The sequence below is a fragment of the Uloborus diversus genome, chromosome 5 (assembly GCF_026930045.1).
Source record: "Uloborus diversus isolate 005 chromosome 5, Udiv.v.3.1, whole genome shotgun sequence".
In the NCBI taxonomy this organism is placed as follows: Eukaryota; Metazoa; Arthropoda; class Arachnida; order Araneae; family Uloboridae; genus Uloborus; species Uloborus diversus.
Window position 1 is genome coordinate 6,465,011 of NC_072735.1, and position 17,940 is coordinate 6,482,950.

A 17,940-nucleotide genomic window follows, 5' to 3' on the forward strand; every position below is an offset into this window, starting at 1 on the left:
TGATTATTGATTGGCTTTGAAAACGTAGTTATGGAAATTTATGTTTCTAATTTAGATGTCATTTCTTTAGTAAATATGATTTTGTACTACAATTTCCTGCTACATTTTTGCTCGTTTCTCATTTTGCTGTAAACTATTCAATTGATTTTGAGATGCCATTAGATTTTAAATTTTCATAGTTATAATGCTGATTAATAATCATATTCAGTCAAAGCCAAAACCCATCATCAAGCCTGCAGCCTCTACAAAAGTGAATTTAGTGCGTTTTTTTTTTATAAATTTTTTTTTTTTTATACTTGTGTAGCAAACATTCCGGGAGGATAACAATGATTCGTTATTGTTCCGAAACATATTCTAAAAACTGTACCAAAACGTGTGCCACAAAATCTTTAGTGCAAGTGCTCAAAATTCATTCTTTTACAAATTAAGTTTCTAAAAAGTGCGCTAAAAAGGAAATGCATGTTCCGAAACAGTGTTTCTAGAAATGTTTTGAAAACTGACCGAAATAAGTGTTCCAGAAAAGGGGTCAAGTGTCCGTGTTCAAAAAGAATTATGACATGTGTTCTCAAAACGGTTCTAATAACTGTTACAAAAATAGTGTTCTCAAAAAAGAGACAAGTGTACGAGTGCAAAAAGTGTTCAAAAAGTGTTTGCTTATTTGCAGTGCTGAAATTGATGGTCAACCAAGTGAACATATTCCCAATAGATAAAATTAAAGTGCTATGGTGGCATAACATTTGACAAAATAAAATGTGGAAACCTAGAAAGTGGTAAAAGCAGGATGCAAAGTGTAAAACAATTATACTGCGGTGTAGTATTCAGTTACTAGACCACTTGTTCTACCATATTTTTATTGCATTTTTACTTTCTTTTCAAAATTGCGTATATGCTTATGTATCTCGCCTAACTCAAAAATGGTATGTCGTAGAAAGTGGAAATTTGGTGAGTAGACTCCTAGTGGGGTCTAGTTGTGCACCTCCCTTTTTGGTTGCATTCGGATGTTTCAAAAGAGGTCTTTTACACCTTTTTGGGGGAAATTCATTGCTAATTTCGACGCAAACTCAAGTGGTGTTATAATTTGGTGGACCCTGGGCGATATGTCGTCAGGCTCTTGGTCGCCAACTTGGCTACAAATTTAGAGGTTTTTTTTTATAATTTAAATCAAGTTTTAATTCGGCTATTATTGGCGATATTTAGAAAGTTTACCATTGAATCACATTAAAATTGCCCACAATAGGGATATAAATTTGTGTAAAACTTTTTTTTTTTGCTTCATTTCCCAACAAACTAGGGATGAAAATATTTAGTGTTTCCTTGCTTACTCCAAGGCATAGTTATCATTAAATTGGCTTAAAAGGAAGTCACTTGATGCATACATTAGCTTGTTTTTTGTTACATTTCGATTCAATTCATTGTTATGCAAGCTTTTATTTTTAAAATAACAGCAGTTTTGTTTAGCTCTTGACAGAATTCTACAGATTAGCTTCTAAAAAAGTTAACTGTCGAAAGTAGATAAATAGAAGTAAAGTTTTTAAAAAAATACGGTAGCTGAGATGGAAGCGAAATCACATCTGCAAATATCTCATGTAACGATGGCAAGAAAAAAACGCAATCGAAATGCTTTTATTTGTTTGATTCGTCAAATTGATTAGTTTAGAAAAAAATATGTTACAACTATGAAATAGCTACAAGAATATCATTTTCTATTGCGTAACAATAACATAAAACGAATGCGTCTTATCTCGGGAATGTTTGAAGAATGAAATTATTTAAACTAACAGCTACTGCCGCTTGAATTTAGATACAAGTTTTGAAGGAAAAAAAATGGGCAAAAAATCAGATAATGCTTTCATGAAACGAAAATAACATATGTATTCGTTCCATTTCAAAATATGGACTGCATGTGCACGTGTAACTTTTAAGTTAAAGAAAGCGGAATAATATCTTTATAGTAAACTAATAATCCCACCAAAAACATTCAGTAAAAAACTAGCCAAGTCTCGATGGAGCTGCTTGTTTATCTCTAAAAAGTAATGAAATCCAGACAAAGTCATGACAAGTCGAAGGTTCCTTACTGCGATTTCTTTATTGTTATAGTTAATGTTGTGTGACTTGGCCGTTAAACATTCTTTATACGTTAGTGGGTACAAGTCAATTTTGTTTACACGTTTTCCAAGTGGCAATTTTCCATCGTCAATGGGTAGCGGTTCTGGCGACAGATTGGTGCAATCGTGTCATGGAGCACCTGGTTTTGTACCCTTGTGTACCCTTTAACGGCCAAGTCACTCAACATTAACTATAACAATAAAGAAATCGCAGTAAGGAACCATCGACTTGTCATGACTTTGTCTGGATTTCATTACTTTTTAGAGATAAACAAGCAGCTCCATCGAGACTTGGCTAGTTTTTTACTGAATGTTTTTCGTGGGATTTCACTTCTTTTTGTAGAAACATTTAATTTGTGTAATATTCGAGTATACTAAAGTTAGGCTAAATTAAATTAGAAGATGTGTCCCACTACGCTGGACTTTTGCAATGACAGTCGATTTTTTTATGTACCAATAGTAGAAGGGGGCATTACCATATCTCTAATACAGCTGAGACCAGCTGAGGGTTCTTTATTAGATACTTCAGACTTTCGATTTTTGACATCAAATGAAGCGGCCCACCAAGTTGAATATTTTTTGTAAAGGCGGTACGTCGATCTCTAATAGTTTGGTTGGGCTCTTGTGTTTTCTAATCAGGGTCACTCCAGATATTCGATTAGCCTAGTTTTTATAGTTTTCCCTTTATGTAGCCATTAAACCCTAACTCTGTACCAAATTTCACCTCTCTGAGTTTATGGGAAGTACTAGTTCTATTTTGATGATCATGAGTGAGTGAGTGAGTGTCATAAATGCGAATCTTTGCTTTCGCTTAACTTCAAAACTAAATGACCTACAGACTTGAAATTTCGGATTTTAAGTATGTGATTATAGCTTACTGGATGACAAAAATTTCTGCATTCTGGTCTCATCAGAAGGTTCTCAAATATGGGCCTGAAAATGCGGCGAAATGGTTCCAGTAAAGGATGGTACGGCAGTGTTTGCTTCGCGCTCGACTTGGCGGGGGCACTACCGTGCCCCCCGATAAAGCTCTAAGTCTCTCTGTCTGGATGTCTGTAGGATGTCTGGATCTCTGTGACGCGCATAGCGCCTAGACCGTTCGGCCGATTTTCATGAAATTTGGCGCAGAATTAGTTTGTAGCATGGGGGTGTCCACCTCGAAGCGATTTTTCGAAAATTCGATTTTGTTCTCCTTCTATTTCAATTTTAAGAACATTTTCCGGAGCAAAATTATCATAAGATGGACGAGTAAATTACGAAATTATCATGACGTGGAATGGGAGAGCGAATGAACATAGCCAATTGGCGAGAATTCCATTATTTGTAAATATACAGGCGAACCGAATGACATTTTAATTGTCAACTACGGGCAAAGCCGTGTGGGTAAAACTAGTATTAAATAAAAGTAAGGTTTCAAAGAAATTCTGGAAGGAAGTCTATGGGTCTATAGCGGGCCTGCGTCCAGGAGAGACCCCATAATACCTACAACCTTGAAATTTTGCACAAAATTACTTCGAACCCCGGGGGTGTGCTGGCCCTGGGTTTTATTTTTTAAGGAATGACCTGGGGTTTTAATTTTTTTAAATTCGAGTTAGTTTTTTTGTAATTAATTTTTAAGTTCAAATTTCGCGTAAATTGCGGTTGATTGCCAATTAAAGGGGTGAGAAGCTACTTGCACATGTTAATATCATATATCGTTGGAAAGGGTAGAATTTTCTGCGTTTTAAACAATTTGTTTCAATGCTCTAATTTAAATACGGCGGGAGTTATTTGCGTTTTTAGCTCGAACTTTTTGAGGCTTAGCTAAAATTTAGGCACAACTTTCTTCATTAAATCTATCAGTAAAAAGCGAAGGAATTGCCCCACAGTTTTGTTTTGACACCACTGGAAAGAGCGGTTTTGCTTACTCCAGATCTAACTCGACCTATGGTCGAAAAACTAAGTTTCTATCTCAAAAGGAAAAAAAGTTACAAGCCGTTAAAATTCAAGTTCGAATAATTTCAACTCCATTAAAATTATTAATGTTTTACTTGGCGTTGCCATAGTTACGTCTTTTCGGTTCGCATGTTTCTTCTTTCTTATTCACAAACTTTAAGGGTTTCAATTTTAACGGAAAATCTTAGGCTCAATTCAATTTGAGCCCCCAGCTAAAGAGCAAAATATATTACCAGAGACCACGAATATGAAAGCAACTTTTCAGCCGTACAAAACTGCAGTTTTGCAATGTTCATGAGTCCCATAGCCCTTACGGCTCTGCAAGTTGGTACTAGTTATTTTGAAACCCGGGAATGGGGTGTTTTTTGATCCAAAGGGAGTTCATAATGCGTTTTTAATCTGTTTCTTTCTAATTGACGATTTAAATCTTTGCGAATCAAATAAGATTGCGAAGCAATCTTCGGGGGCTGGTGAGCGTTAGCGAGCAGGGGGCAGAGCCCCCTTGTATTGAAAATAAAAAAATAAAAATAATTAATTTGAATTTTGTCATCTTGAATTTAAATTATGTTTTTCGCAATCACGAGGGTGTGTGTAGGCGTGTGTGTTTGTGTGTGGGGGGTATGTGTATGTGTGTAGGCATGTGTGTTTGTGTGTGGGGGGTATGTGTATGTGTGTAGGCATGTGTGTTTGTGTCTGTGTGCAGGCATGAGTGTGTGGGTAGTTGTGTGTATGAGTGTTTGTGTGCGTGGGGGCGGGGTATGTGCATACAAGCATATGTGTTTGTGTCTGTGTGCAGGCATGAATGTGTGGGTAGTTGTGTGTATGTGTAGGTGTCTGTATGTATGCGTGTGTATACGTGTTTGTGTGTGTATGTGTGTAGGGGTATGTGTGTGTATGGTGGTGTTTTTGTATGTGTGTGTGTATGTGGTTGTGTGTGTGTGTGTGTGTGTAGGTGCGTGTATGTAGGTGCGTGTATGTGTGTGTGTGTGTGTGTAGGTGCGTGTATGTAGGTGCGTGTATGTTTGCGTAGGTGTGTTGGATATGAATGCAACCTGGAGACGGTTTTCGCAAGAGGAGCAACATCGTGAGGCCGGCCGACGGTGATGCTGGCAGAGGGTGGCACCGGTGGGAAATAAAATGATAGCACGCCAAAAACAGTCAAATGAAAGCAATAAGCAATCATGATTGCTCAATAAAATGTGTGCTGTTGCACAACGTCATGATCGTAATTAACTGTGCAAAGTTTATAGTCCAAAAATAAATTAGTGTCATATAATGGTCGAAAGTATAAATAAATTTAGCAAAAGTACACAAAAGCTAAACCGAAACAAAAAAAGAAGACGCTAAGAAAACTAAGGAACAAATAAGCATAATAGCGAAAATGCAGAGGTCTAAACCATGTCTTGCCTGTGTAAAAAACTCCAAAAATAAATCAAGAAAATAAAATAAATAGATAAGTCAGAAGGTGAACAAGTTAGAAAATCTAAGCTTTGCGGGTTTTTTTTTTTTTTTTTTTTTTTGTTTTTTTTTTTTTTATTATTGTCAAACGAAAATGACAGGCGTTCTTAAAAAGTTTCAGTCAAAATTATGAAGAAAGTTCAAACATAGTTCGTGAAGCAAATGCCGGAAGTAGGTAATGGCAATTCAGTTGCTTTCATACTGCAACGAAGAAAAATTAACAATAGAATACTTTTTCATGATTTTTGAGAAATGTGAATACTGAATTTAAATGTTATTAAACCCAAATTAATAATATTATTCCCTTTTTTTTCGATATATATTTTTTACATCAAAAGTTATACATTCTTTTTTTTTACAGCTAGACGAGTTTATCTTGTCAAAAAATCTGTTTTTAAGGTTGCTTTGAAGATGTTAAAAGCTCTTCTTAAACTTCATCAGACACTAAATACAGTGAAGCACCGTTTATATGTTTCTGAAGGAACTGTAATAAAAAAGCGTACAAATGAAAAAAACGTATAGCAGGATACATTAATATGTATTAAACTCTGCAGGGACCAAGTTAAAATGCGTATAAATGATAAAAACGTATAAAAGAGAAACGTATAAACGGTGCTTCACTGTAATCCTAAAATCTTGAACGATGTTTTGCCGCAAAATTGGCGCACTCGGCGGTATAATCAGTGCGTTTTATTTTAGATTGTCTTCTTTTTTTAATGTAGACCATTTACATATTTGTACTTGAACCACAAAATGGTTTGTTTAAACATATAAGTGTTAATAATAACAGCTGTCAACCTAATGTTTACCTTTTTTTTTAAAAATGTTTTGAGAATATGCAACGAATAAATGAACAAAGAGAAAAATACAAAGTCATAGTAGTTAAAAAAAATAATAAAGAAGCATAACTTACTTCACTGGCATAACAGGCTTGTAACACAAACAAAAGTAAATCTAAAAGCAATGAGATAAAAGCATTTTTTCCGGAATTGTAAAAAAAATAATGTTGCACAAATTGTCTCGTACATTATTTTATTAAATTTTCTGAAAACTTTTCGCAAAATGAACATTTTGAAATTCAAACAATTAGGACTTATTTACCATTAGGGTTTATATTTTTTACTTAAATACATTGCGTAAAACTCCTTTTTACTCTAATGATTCTACGATAAAAATGCTTTCGGTTTAAAGTTATGTAGCTAATAAAGCATAATAAAAGAGACTGAAGTTTCTATATTTGTCATTATTTTCATCATTTCAATCGCTAGTGCAGTTTTTAGCCTACTTTCCCAGTAAAAGTCAGAAAAGAAGAAAAAAGCATGAAAGAAGGCTTAATGCATCTTAAAAATGTCGCAAAAAACAAAAAACAAAAAAAAACAAAAAATCAAAAATAAATAAAATAAATAAATATTGAAAAATTAAAAATTGGAAAGTAGGGTATTGAGATGGGGGAAAATGTCTGTCGGTCTGTCGGTGTGTCGGTCCGTCGGTCTGTCTGTCTGTCCCCCCTTAATAACTTTTGAATGAATAGTCCGATTCGAACAAACTTTTTTTTTGTTCGAAAGATCTCGGCAAGGACACCTCATTCCCATATTTCACTTTTTTATTTGAACTATTTTTTGTTCAATTTTGAACAGTTCAAAAAAACTTAACATTAGCGTCTACGGGGAAACTGAAAGTCAATGTAAATTCCGTACTTGAAGGCGGATTTATTTCAAAGAAATTTTGTTGGAAATAGCTCTTGACGCCAAACTCCAGACTCCGACAATTTAGAGGCACCTGACTCCGACTCCTGTGCCCGATAATTAATCGGACTCCGACTCCCCGACTTCGACTCTGACTTCGTAGCTTTGGCAAAAATTTATACACAGAGAACAAATGACTGACTCCGATTCTAGGATATTCGTCTCCTACTCCTTTATCGCAAAATGAGATTGACTCCGACTCCGACTCCGCAGCTATGGTTTTCACTGTGAAATAATTATTGTTGATATGGTGTTTTTATTTTCACGCTAAAGTTTTAATTTAGGTATTCAGTTTTCGGCGAATAAACTCGAAGTCATTTATGTTTCTACATAACGATTGCGCAGACGATTTTTTTTTTTTTTTTTTTTTGACAATGAAAAGTATTTCTTTAAGTTGACATTTTATTGTGTTTATTTACTTTGGTAAGTGCATTAATTCATTTAAAAAATTATTTTTGCCAACAGGGGAAAAAGAAACGATTTTTTTTTTTTTTTTTGATATGATGTATTTATTTTAATGAGCTTATTAATTTTAATTATTATTTTTTCGTTTTGAAAGCTGTTAAAGAATTTTTTTAAGGGAAAAAATGTATTAGCTGCTTTGTTTAAAAGGTGCTGCTTTTTTTTAACGCATCTAATTTTTTTAGATGTGTGAGGAATACTTTATTCCTTGAAATTAGCAAAAATATGTTTCAAACAATTTGCGATTTTAGCTATTTTTGAGAATATTGATCAGGTACTAGAAAGTAGTATGGGTATACGGGAAAGTAGGTTCGTATAGTTCTAGAAGGAACTTCTTGTTAAATTATTGAGAATTTGTACCTTGCAACGTACGCATAAGAAATTTGTCGGAAAATGTTAAGAGCATTATTTAAATTACGTATATGTTAACGATACGATATATGTATAACGATTTATTTCTTTTTATGCAACGCCTTCTATGTAACATCGAATCATTTCAAAGATTTGCCTTTAAAATTCGTCCGTGAATTTCAAATTTTATTCCTAAATCAATAGCTTTTATTTAGTTTTCCCTGTGTAGACATTCAAATATCGATGCACCTTGTACTGATTGATTAAATTAAACGCATGACATCCCTAGTCACTTCATGAGAGTAAATGTTGCAAATTTAACTAACCGGAATTAACTTTGGTAAAGCTCTAAAGTTAAACTTATTTTTACATTATAATGTTTAATTAAATAGACGCTTGTTACATTAAATTATATTCTTGCAACTTTATACATAGCATTTAAATTACATTTTATCTTCTTGACTTCATCACGTATAAGATTGACTTATCGAATTATGCTTCCCTTACAAAATATTGAAGTTGTGTAAAATATGTGACATTACGAATACGTATACGTCAGAACGAATAAATTACAATTTTAGTATTGATATTATATTACATTAATAATGCACTGCGTTTTATTTAATTTTAGCAAATTATGATGGAACATGATTATGAGTAATTTAAATCTTGGTTGAAGTCCCCTTTTTGGAGAGTGTAAAGAGAGTATAATTATTGTAAGCAATAAACCGATCGTTGCAAATTTTGTAACGTTTCAATTTAGTGCAGAATATGGTAATCGAAATTCACATAAACCAGCAAGAAATTCGAGAAATTGGGTAAACTTAGTGTATGACTAAGCTCAAAATATGTTACGTCAACTTGTTTGCATTTCAAACGTTGCTATGGTGGTACAGTTCAGAAAAGAAAAAAATAGGTTTCGTTATTTACTTTTTTAAACACAAATTGTATATTACAAGCATGAAGAATAATGTTCCAATACAATGCAAAAGCAACAACAATTTGTTAGATTTTACCAATAAAAACATTTTAGAAAAAAACAAACATAATAGTAAAATGTTATATGGAGGTTAGGTAGGGTAGACCAACCATTGGTAAGCGAAACTTAAGCAAAGTTTCATTTTCAAAAATTTACAGCATCGTTAAAAATTGTAGTATTAGCCACATGACAATAACAACAGTTTGTTTGGTCTACTATATAATAGTTCTTGTTTTTTTTTATTAAACTTAGAACATTCAAGAAATATTTATAACTAGTGATACCCGCACGGCTTTGCCCGTAATAGAAAAATCAAAAGGTCTTTTGGTTCGCCTGTATATTTACAAATAATGTATGGTGAATTTTCTCGCCAGTTGGCTTGTACCCATCTTACGGTTCCACGTTATGATAATTTCGTATCTCGCCAATTGGCTTGTGCCCATGTTACGGTTCCACGTTATGATAATTTCGTAATTTACTCGTCCATCTTATGATATTTTTTTTCTTAAAATTGGAATAGAAAAAGAACCACATCGAATTTTCGAAAAATCGCTTCGATGTGCACACCCCCATGCTACATACTAACTTTGTGCCAAATTTCATGAAAATCGGCCGAACGGTTTAGGCGCTATGCGCGTCACAGACATCCAGACATCCGGACAGAGATACTTTCAGTTTTATTATTAGTAAAGAAGAAGATAAAGATAAAAATTCTTTCCCATTTTATTACATTTCTGTGAAAAATGGGCTTAAAATTGGAATAGAAAAAGAACAAAATCGAATTTTCGAAAAATCGCTTCGAGGTGCACACCCCCATGCTACATACTAACTTTGTGCCAAATTTCATGAAAATCGGCAGAACGGTTTAGGCGCTATGCGCGTCACAGACATCCTACAGACATCCTACAGACATCCAGACATCCTCCGGACAGAGAGACTTTCAGCTTTATTATTAGTAAAGATTTGCTTTTAATTAATCTTTTACGAAATGTCTTAGTGTTTTCTGAATAAAGAAGCTGATGTGTGAATCACATGACTTCCTTTTACACCAATTTAATGATAATAGCGACTTGGAGTAAGCAAGGAAACACTAAGTATTTTCACCCCTAGTTTCTTGCGAACTGAAGCAAAAAAACGTTTTACACAGATTTATTTCCCCAGTTTGGCAGATTTAATGTGATTGAGTGGTGAACTCTTTAAATATCACCAGCATTGGCCGATTTAAAAGAAGATTTAAAAATTAAAAAAAAATCGCCAAATTTATCGCCAAGTTGGCGACAGAACTTGTCGGCCAAAATTTTGGAGGTATATCGCCAAGTGTTTGACAATTCAAAACACCACTTGAGTTAGCACTGAAATTAACAATGATTTGCCCCCTCAAAGGTGTAAAAGACCCCCTTAGGAACATTCGAATGCAACCAAAAGGGAAGGTGCACAATTAGACCCCACTAGGAGTCTACATACCAAAGTTCTACTTTCTAGGACATATCATTTTTGAGTTGTGCGAGATACATATGCACACACGCACATACGTACATACACACATACGCACATACATACGGACGTCACGAGAAAACTCGTTGTAATTAACTCGGGGGTCGTCAAAATGGATATTTCAGGTGTCTGTACGTTCCTAGGCATATATACACGTGTAGTCGGGTAGAAAAAAAAATTCAACATTCATTCGGGGGTGAGCAAAATGGAAATTAAGGCCGATTTTCAAATGAAAATTTTTTCGCGAATACAATACTTCCTTTTTTGTAAAAGGAAGTAAAAACTAAGGGTATTTTAATGCATAATAAATTTGTTTAGTTTTTTAAAAGTTTAAAGTTATACAATTTTTAAAGAAAGTTTCTAAAATTTATATGCTTCAGATTTTGTTCTTGCTACCAGCAATACAAAATGTCTCTTAATTTAAGTAATTCTATCATTTAACAAATAGAAGATTCACGCATTGCGGCAAAAGGCTTGCCAATTGCTGTATAATATTAAATTAAAATGATGCTTGAGGCTGAAATAGGAATGTTTAATAAAATTTCAAAAGTTTTATAATTAGACAAACACTAGAAAATATTCCTTGTGATGGAATTAGCATAGTTTTGATGTTAATGATAATCAGAAGTTAATCTAGCATTGTAGACTGTCAGTAACACTTGTTATTATGAACGACAGGTTTATAAAATAAAGCTATTTTAATTTTGGAAATACTTTCTTTTAGTTATACTTATTCCTTATGCTAGAGATGCTTGACTCTTTTAAGTTTTAGGACATAGAAAATTTTCTAATTAATGCCAAAAGCTGCCAATTGTATCTCTGACAAAGTTATAAGCTCCAAAGCAATTTCAACTTTCCAGAAATAGTCTGTTTGAATCACATACTGGGTAAAAATGATGTTTTACTTCCTTGTCAACTAAAAGTAATTTCCACAGTAGGAAAAATTTTGCATTAAACAAAAACGAATCAGAACATCAATAATATTTTTTTATATCTATTATTGTCCCTCAAATTTTAGTAAAAAATATTTATTGTAAAACACTCATGGAACACAAATAGAAAATAAACTAAAAATTGTGCAGAAATGCATTTTTTTTTTAGAAATTAAAAAAAAAATAACGTTTTTTAACATATTTTCACGCTTTCTATTATAAACGTATCCTGCCTTTGAAAACCAAAATTTAATTAATCATAAAATGACTTGCAGCAAAATACTTTAAAAGCTACAATATTCACCATGGAAATTAATATTCTCATGTTTATGTCCACGAGTGTCGGTAGGGTCGTGCACCTGTTGGCTTTCAGGAGGGGGACAAGGGCAAACTGCAAAATGCTTTATAGAAAATAAATACAGCACGAAAGTTATTAATCCCAAGTTGTTATTAATTCCTCCCTTAGAGTTGACTCTTAAATGCAAGAGTGTGCAACTCACCCCCCCCCCCCCCCACGTTTAATAGTCATTAATAAGTAAATTAAATTCACCTTAACCAAAGGAAAAATTACTAAATACTTAAACTGCAAGGAATATCACAAAAAAGGATAATATCATGTTTCTATTCATGAAATGTGGCAGGGTTGTGTACTTTTACACCTGGCTTTTTAAAATACAGTGGGTGGCCAAATTATTAGGGACACTTCTCAAATTATCTTACTCTGAAGTTTAGGTTCACTTTTTGAAGAAATAAACCACAAACCACATTTTTTAAAATTCTGAATTGCTGCTGGTATCATTATTATTGTTTTTTAGCAGTGGCAATACTACCAGTCTTCGTAATTCTACAGATATTTGAGGTTACTCCAGTATTAGTCTCTAATGAGAAAAAACTGCTGTTGTCATGAGGTTGTACTAAGTCTTCTAGAATTATTTCTTTATAAGTTTTTGTGTCTGCTATAGTTATTACGTAATTAATACTTATTAATAAAGCAATGTTACTACAGTTTCCGATTAAATTTAAATATTTGATTTATATTCTTGCTTGATATTGTCAAAACTGTTTTTTAAGAATGGACAAGGCTTCAAACATGTCTACTAGGGTGTGTCTTATAATGCACTTTTTAAAAAAATTTTGAATTTCTTATGGGGCACCCCTTTAATTGCTTCCTTTTCATGAAAAAATACACGCATAAAAGTTTCATAGAATTTGAACATAATTTAGGGGGTGCTACCAGTGATTAAAATTACATTCATTGTGGAAAAAATGGTGTAAAAATCAACTCTGGACATATTTTTAATCAACATGAAATTAGGTTGGTTGGGTTCAACATAACACAAATATCTATTTCTTATATATACCAGAAAATAATATGCGCATTTCATGGTTGCCATTTTATGTAATAATGTCAAAAAAGCATTTGAAAGTTCGGTAATGCCATTCATATCACAGGTTTACACTTTCGGTCTTTTACTTTCAGCAATATTGTAATTTTTCTCTTTGTTACTTCCATGTGACAATACAAACTTTTCACTGATTGCTACTTATTATCCAGACTAAATAAATAAATAAAAAAAAACAAATAAAAAGAGAGAGATTTGACAAATTTTGCAGCAGTGGTAGCACCCTCTAAATATTATTCAATTTTTATTTTTCATATATGAGAATTTTTTTTTCATCCAAAGGAACAAAATGAGAGGGTGCCTCATGAAAAAATAACACCTTTAAAAATAAGACGCACCCTAATGTCTACTAGAAAGTGTAGGGAAATACAAGCATTGCTACTTCCTTCCACACATACCAAGAGAGTTATTACAAGTATAACAGGTGTTTTTAGGTCAATAGTTGGATATAGTATAAAAATAAAAATTTGCCAAAACATGCCACTGGAAATGGATCACTTAAGAAAATGTGACAGAAACATATCAATGCTCGTACCGGTCACAGATAGTAATATTTCCTTCAAAAATCGCAAAAAAAGAGAGTAGTCCGTGTTACTTATGAATGAAGAGGGCATTGAAGTTTCCACCAGGACTGTCCGGAGGCGATTGGTCGAAGAGTAAAAAAAAAAAAAACCACGCCCCACCGAGGCTGAAAAAAAAATTTATACATTGGGCAAAACAACCAAAAAAATGACTGCTGAGGACTTTAATCGTGTAAGTAATATTTGTACGCAGTGCTATTAACAAACAACGTTACTATTTTGATTAGTTAAGAGTTTTATGGGCATGCATCTCCGACGACTCCACTTTTAGCATTTTGGTCGGAAAAAGTTTCTTTTGCCAGTGCCCCCCCCCCCTGATAGCGTGCGACGCCACCCGGGGGAGCTATTCCATCAATAATGCTTTTTAGCCTACTTTCCCAGTAAGAAAAAGAAGAAAAATGCCTGAAAGAAGGCTTAATGCATCTTAAAAATATCGCGAAAAACAAAAAAAAGTCAAAAATAAATAAAATAATTAAATAAATATCAAAAAATTAAAAATTGGAAAGTAGGGTATTGAGAGGGGGGAAAATGTCTGTCGGTCTGTCTGTCTGTCCCCCCTAATAACTTTTGAATGAATAGTCCGATTCGAACAAACTTTTTTTTGTTCGAAAGATCTCGGCAAGGACACCTCATTCCCATATTTCAATTTTTGATTTGAACTATTTTTTGTTCAATTTTGAACAGTTCAAAAAAACTTAACATTAGCGCCTACGGGGAAATTCAAGGCAATTTCGAACTGTGAGGCGAATTTGCTTCAATCAAACTTTGTAGGAAAAAGCTTTTGATGAAAAACTTGTGTATAAAATATCTTTTTGATTTGAACAATTTACTGTTCAATTTTGAACAGTTCAAATCCCTTAACATTAGCGCCTACGGGGAAACTGAAAGTCAATGTAGATTCCGTACTTGAAGACGGATTTACTTCAAACAAATTTTGTTGGAAATAGCTCTTGACGCCAAACTCCAGATTCCGACAATTTAGGGGCACCTGACTCCGACTCCGACCCCTGTGCCCGACAATTAATCCGACTCCGACTCTCCGACTTCGACTCCCTGACTTCGACTCTGACTTCGTAGCTTTGGCAAAAATTTATACACTGAGGACAAATGAGTGAGTCCGATTCTCGGATATTCGACTCCGACTCCTTTATCTCAAAATGAGATTGACTCCGACTCCGCAGCTATGGTTTAACTGCGAAATAATTATTGTTGATATGACTTTTTTTTTAAATTTTCACGCTAAAGTTTTAATTTAGTTTTCGGCGAATAAACTCGTAGTCATTTATGTTTCTACATAAAGATATGCGCAGCCGATTATTATTTTGTTTTTGACAATGAAAAGTATTTATTTAAGTTGATATTTTATTGTTTTTATTTATATTGATAAGTGCATTAATTCATTAAAAAAATTATTTTTGGCGACAGGGGAAAAAGAAACGATTTTTTTTTTTTTTTTTGATATGATGTATTTATTTTAATGAGCTTATTAATTATAATTATTATTTTTTCGTTTTGAAAGCTGTTAAAGATTTTTTTAATGGAAAAAAGTGCATTAGCTGCTTTGTTTAAAAGGCATTGCTATTTTATTTGTTCGTCTCATTTTATTTTATTTTATTTTTATTTTTTTTACGCATCTATTTTTTTTTTTAATTTTTTTTTAGATGAGTGAAAAATATTTTATTCCTAGAAATTAGCTTAAAATATTTAAAAAATATGTTTGAAACAATTTGCGATTTTAGCTATTTTTGAGAATATTGATCAGGTACTAGAAAGTAGTATGGATATACGGGAAAGTAGGCTCGTATAGTTCTAGACAGAACTTCTTGTTAGACAGTGTTAAATATCCGAAAAAGCACATATCCCTGATTCTACGGCCGGTACAAGGAGCAGTGATGCGTTTTCTGTTACATTTGTCAACGCGATCTGCTTTTAGTGACTTGTTTTGGTCAATTCTAAGCTTTTGATGCGTGCAACAACTGACGTAGAAACACCTGTTAAATTTGCAATAGCTTTCTAGAAATGTAAGGAGGGGAGTGGTAATGCTCTTATGTCCCTACATTGTCGGGGGGGACGTGTCTGAAGCCTTGCCCATTTTGAAAAAAACAACAAATATCAAACAATAATATAAATCAAATATTGAAATTTAATCATAAAATGTGGCAACATTGCTTTATTAATAAGTGTTACTTACTTATTAACTACAGCAGACAATAAAACTTCCGAAGAAATTATTCTAGAATGCTTTATATAATCTCACGACAACAACAGTTTTTTCTCACTAGAGAATAAAACTGGAATAACCTCAAATATTTGTAAACTGGAGCAGTCTGGTATTGTTGCCAGTTCTATAAAACAATAATAATGATACCAGCTGCTATGCAGAGTTAAAAAAAAAAAAATGTGTTTTGGGGCTTATTTCTTAAAAAAAATCAGTGTAAATATCAGTAGTGTCCCTAATGATTTGGCCAATCACTGTAACATTAAATTTATTAACTTTTACTACTTAAACTAACGATATAACTGTATGAAGTAAAATTATAAATTTTCAAATATAAAAGCCCAAAAATTAGTAAATAGGGGAAAGTAGGGAAAAACGGTGAAGTCGGGAGCAAACAGGGTAACCCATTCTAGCCTATGTAAGCTTAAAAACACAGTTATCATTTGTTAAACAACGTAACATATTCAAAAGATAAAATGTGTTTAACCTTTTTCAGTGTTGTCATCTTGCCCCAAGGCCAAAGTCATCTTGCCCCAGTACTGGGGCAAGATGACGATTTGTTAAGGTCTTGAAAAAATAAAAATATTCTTCATTTTTTCATTTGAAAAATTAAATGGTAATATATTTAATGCTACACAGAACTACTCTAACAACTAATGTAAAGTTAATTTTACTGTCCTTAAAAATAAATTAATAAACAACAAAAATTGTTAACATAGTCATCTTGCCTCGGTCTTCCCTACTAACCGAGTGGCAAAGCCGGGTACATCCCCCATACACTGAGAGAAAGACGCAGCCGAAAGAGGAAAAGAGAAAAGGAAAAACTGACATTTTGACTGGCTTCCCATACAAGCTTCATCTTCAGGCAACATTAGAAGAAGAAAAAAATGATGGGGAAAGAAGACCTAAGATGGACGGAAGAGAAAAAAAAAAACCTGAAGGAAAGATGAACGAATCAAAGAAACGAAAACATTATAAAGATGCCAGAAAGAAACAGACAGAAAATAAGCGTCAAAAAAAAAAAAAAAAAAAAGAAAAAAGAAAAGAAAAGAAAAGAAAAAGAAAAACCGAAGGAGCAAATGAGATATGAGTCCAGTGAAGAGGATGACAGACAATACTGCCTGTGCATTTACTGCTTTGAGCTTTATTCGGACTCCAAGGGTGGTGAGGGATGGATCCAATGCATCCAATGGCGTCGTTGGGCCCATGAAAACTGCTCTAGGGCCGAAGAGGATGACACCTATTTTTCTTGCGACTTGTGTCAATAGGCCTTATATTACAGCAAAAAATTTGAGGTAAAGACAGTTAAATTTACAGACAACTCATCAATAAGTGTCCTTTTATACTTATTCTATTATGTTATGACAATATTTAACATATGTCACTTAACAAAACTTCTATTTTGTGGAAACTTTTAAAATTTTTATTTTTCCATAGCAATAACATGTCTACCCGGTTTTACCCCACTAGTGGAGCAAAACCGGGTAAAATGACTTTTTTTTACAAAAACATTAATAACTAATAAAAAAAAACATTTCTGTTTTTGAAACTGTGGTTGCATTAATAGATAAGTTGTGCATGCTTTTGCAAAATTTTGTTCCTTTATGCTAAAAACAGTGATTTCTGGAAGCCTGCAAGCCTTAGGGTCCCGGTTTTACCTCACTTTCCCCTACATAAATACCAGATACTTGTTGCTTCCTAACGTACCCCAAAATGAGCAGAATATATAGATCACATTTCATTTCAATATGTCGACAAAATTTTTAAAAATCAGGTTTTTCGAAAAAATAAATAAAATAAAATAAACAAAATTAGAAATTTTTGAGATTTTGCAATTGATTTTTTTATTTTCTTGAGTAACAAAACTAGTTCAAACTGACTAAAATAGAACAAAAATTAACTGTATTTAGCATTCAAGTAAGAAAATGAGCCACAATGGTGTTTGGAGATCATCGGCAGAACAAGAAAGGGTTTTTGCATCATAGCGTAACTGGCGATGACAAATGGATACACTAAGATAATCCTAAGAATAGAAAATCGTGGAATAAACCCATCACTATATCAACATCGTCAGAAAAGCTGAATATACATGGTTTCAAGTTTCTGCTGTACGATTTGTGGAATCAGCTGGGTATTGTTTATTATGAGCTGTTCAAACCAAATGAAGAAATCACAGCAGATTGCTACTGACTGCAATTGGAGCAATTAAGACGAGCATAGAAGACAAAACGTCCGTTTTTCAAAAGCAGACACATGACAAGGTCGTTTTGCTGCACG